Source organism: Anomaloglossus baeobatrachus, chromosome 3 (assembly GCF_048569485.1).
Source record: "Anomaloglossus baeobatrachus isolate aAnoBae1 chromosome 3, aAnoBae1.hap1, whole genome shotgun sequence".
Classification (NCBI taxonomy): Eukaryota; Metazoa; Chordata; class Amphibia; order Anura; family Aromobatidae; genus Anomaloglossus; species Anomaloglossus baeobatrachus.
In genome coordinates, this window is record NC_134355.1 from 343,100,535 (window position 1) to 343,104,872 (window position 4,338).

The following is a 4,338-nucleotide window of genomic DNA, read 5'->3' on the forward strand; positions in this document are numbered from 1 at the left end:
TGCAGTCCCCGGCACTGCCGTCTTCAGCGCCACATGGCCCTGCTAGGCTCCACCCACTTCACACTCCACCACCCCCACACATGGCCCCGTTAAGCTCCACCCACTTTGCACTCCGCCACCCGCACACATGGCCCCGCTTAGCTCCACCCACATCGCACTCCGCACACATTACCCTGCTTGGCTCCACCTACCTCACACTCCGCACACATGGCCCCGCTCGGCTTACCTGCGGTGATGAAGTGCCACCCTCCCGACCTCAGCGCTGTCACTGTCCTCCATGGCCGCCGCTTCACATCTCCTCCTCTCGCTGCCGACCCGAGACTGTGACTAGCGGTGACGTCACAGGTTCCCGTGATACTTGGCTGTGAAGGCGGCGGTCATTGAAGTCAGTGACAGGTCTGCTGTCAGCAGTGCAAGAGATCATCACCTCAGGCAATGTACCTCGTTCCTGACAGCCGAACTTGTCATGCCCTGCAGTGACCTGGGCTGACCTATTGATGTTAGCTCAGGTCACTGCATTGCTCTCCCAGCCAATGGGGAACATTCTGTTCTTCATTGACTGGGACAGGGATTATGGTATGGACCGTCATGGGAACGCCTTATTGGATGACAGCAGACCTGGATTTGTTTTTCTTTCTAATAAATTGGTGAAAGAGAGAATGTGTTGGGGAGTGTTTTTTCAAATAAAAATGTGTTTGTCGTCTATTTTTTTTTATTACAGACTTGGTTGGTGATGTCGGGTATCTGATAGACGCCTGACATCACCAACACCAAAGCTTGATGCCAGGTGACATTACACATCTGGTATTAACCCCCTATATTACCCCGATTGCCAACGCACCAGGGCACGGGATGAGCTGGGGCGAAGCACCAGGATTGGCGCATCTAATGGATGCGCCACTTCTGGGGCGGCTGCGGCCTGCTATTTTTAGGCTGGGGAGAGTCCAATAACCATGGACCTCCCTAGTCTGAGAATATCAGACCCCAGCTGTCTGCTTTACCTTGGCTGGTGATCCAATTTTGGGGGGACCCCCACGTGGTTTTTTTTTTTATTATTTATTTAATTTAAAATAACAGCGTGGGGTGCCCTCAGTATAGGATTACCAGCCAAGGTGAAGCTGCCAGCTGTGGTCTGCAGGCTGCAGCCGTCTGCTTTACCCTAGCTGGCTATCAAAAATAGGGTGAACCCCACATCATTTTTTTTTAAATCTATTATTTTTTTGGTAAATACAAGACTAAGCACCCCTTAGTGCCACATAAAAGGCACCACAGGGTGCAAAATTACAAAATGTAGGAGAGTGGGACATTATGTGTCTTTCTGCCATTAAAATGATAGAAAAGACTGATATGAAGTGTACAACCATAAGAAAATCACCAGAGCGCCCTACGCTGTGAAAAGCAGTAGAAAATGGCACTGGAGTGAACATGTGACCGCCTCATGTAGGTTGAAGCTATGGATCCTGGGTACATTTATGTATTTTCCCTCCTTCAGTTTTTTTGTCAGTACGCCAAAAAAACGGAAGGCACATGGATGACAAACAGATGACATACAGACCGTATACGGTACGGAAACGGATGCCACACGGATGCACCTGTGAAAAAAACGGACTGTTTTTTGCGGACCGCAAAAACGGATCAGTCGTGTGAATGTAGCCTTATTCTAATCAGCCGTTTATAAACAGCAGGCAGAAATAAGTGAATAGCGCCCCCCAGTGTTAGAAGATCTCCGGGGTTTCAGGGGTAGCTGAGACCCTGGAGATCATGATTCAGGCCGTTTTTTCCGATCCCCGCTCTCGTGATCACCGGTATACACCGTATACCAATGATCACATTACAGTAGATGACAACGCCGGTAAAAAATTATTTACCTCCCATCTGGCATGAAGAAACATGTCAGATGGGAGATAGATCTCCCCGGTCCCCCGGTGTCGCCAAAGTGACCCCCCCGACCCCTCCCGGAAATCTAAGATGGCCGCGCGCACAGCAGCGTGCCGGCCGCATTCACCCTACTCTTCTGATTTCTGTCTCATGCGCCATGACACATGCGACAGAAAACTCCTCCCCAGGGCCTGCCAGGTCACCCCCTATAACCCCACCGGTGTTCCCCGGTGTCCCATGGTACCTGTGCAGCGTTGATCCCCCGCGGCCCCCTCCTTCACAATAGACGCTGCCGCATGCACAGAGCGGCTGTCAGCTCAGCTTCCTGTGTTCAGACACAGTGAGTGGTTTTAAACATGCATCTGTAAGCTACTGCAATGCCCTGCTCATGAGGTAAGGAACATAATTGATCAGGACAGCTATACTACATTTCCAAATGGAGGTATTTGATTTTATAGTTGCCCTGCTGAGCGACTACCAAACATGAGAGTCCGTTATACGCCACAAAAAAAATGTCTAAATAGCAAGCTCTGTTGTTTAGTATTCATTCAGCTAAATAACTGGACTTAAAGGGGTATTCCATCTCCAAGATCCTATCCCCAATATAGAGTAGGTGGAATAGCAATATTATCAGCAAATACTAATATTTGGAAATGTAGAATAGTTCTCCTGATTAGGCATGCCCTTACCTCATTAGCAGGACATTCCAGCTTTGGTAGCAACAGTTACGACATGGACTCTGCTGCTGTGGACCCGGGGAGAGTGGGTGCAGATTCATTGCACCCACACTCCTCACATGGAGGGTCTGCACTCCTAGAAAATGGGGGTACGTTCCCTGAGCGTGTTCCCCCATATTCTAGATGGTCCAGAGTCATCGTGGGACCCCCTTATTTCTTTTCCTTACAATAAATTGGTGAAATAGGGAATGTTTTGGGGAGTGTTTTTTCAAATAAATTTTTTTTTGTCTATTTTTTTGTTAGTACTGACAGTTTGTGATGTCGGGTATCTGATAGACGCCATGACATCATAAACTGCTGGGCTTCATGTCAGGTGACTTTACAGCTAGTATCAACCCCATTTATTACCCCGTTTGCCACTGCACCAGGGCACGGGATGAGCTGGGGTGCAGCGCCAGGATTGGCGTATCCAGTGGATGCGCCACTTCTGGGGGGCCTGCGGCCTGCTATTTTTAGGCTGTGAAGGCCCAATAACTATGGACCTTCCCACCCTGAGAATACCAGACCACAGCTGTCCGCTTTACCTTGGCTGGTGATCCAATTTGGAGGGGAACCTAATTTTCTTCATAATTATTAATATTTATAAAAATAATTATAAAAAAAGAGCCTGGGGTGACCTCTACATTGGATCCGCAGCCACCGTAAAGCTTCCAGCTGTGAATTTCAGGCTACAGCCTTCTGCTTTACCCTAGCTGGCTATCAAAAATGGGGGGACCCAACGTCATTTTTTTTTTAACTATTTTTTTAAATTCAAAAAATTAATGCGCTTCCCTGTATTTTGATTGCCAGCCAAGGTAACGCCAGGCAGTTGAGGGTTGCAACCCATAGATGTCTGCTTTATCTGCGCTGAGAATCAAAAATACCGCGGAGCGCTTTGTCATTTTTTTTAAAGATTTATTTTATAGCACTGTGATGTCAGGCAATGAAAATACAGGGAAGCCCTTTTTGTTTTTAGTTATTTAAGTAAATAATTAAAAAAAATATATATCGGCTTCCACTGCATTTTTTGTATTGCTAGCTAAGGGTTATCCAAGCAGCTACTGGCTGCTAACCCCCACTGCTTGGTGTTACCTTCACTGGCAATGGAAAATCCAGGGAAGCATTTTTTATTTTTTTGACAAAGAACTACAAAAAAAATGACGTGAGCTTCGCCAAATATTTGTATGCTAGCCAGGTACAGCAGGCAGCTAACAAGCGCGTTGCTATGGCAACGGTGATCTCCATTATTCACCGACTGTGTCAGCCAGTCCCTAACAAAACGGGGAAGCAGAACGGGGAGTCGACGATATCCAGAGCATGTCGCCGTTACATGGCGATACACACACGTGCACCGTGTACTGGAGAGATGCAATGGCAGGACCTAGCATGATGTCAAAGCCATGTGACCACTCTGTGAGATAATAGACACGTGACTGTTCACATGGCTATTTTGATGTCACAATAGGACCTGTCATCAGTGCTGGTTCCCAGAGGATGCAGCGATCATCAGGAGGAATAGCGACAGGAGACAGAGTGCAGGACGGATCGCGGGCACCGGTAAGTGTTATCGCAATGTTTATTAACTGTATGTGTACATTTATAATGTGTTTTTATGTCTTTGTGATTGCCTCCCTATGTTTCCTATGGGGTTCGAGTGGTTTGCCGAATCGGTTCGCCGAACCTAACTTGAACACGACCTCCGTTCGGCAAACCAAGCTCGAGCTGAACCGGGACTGGTTCGCTC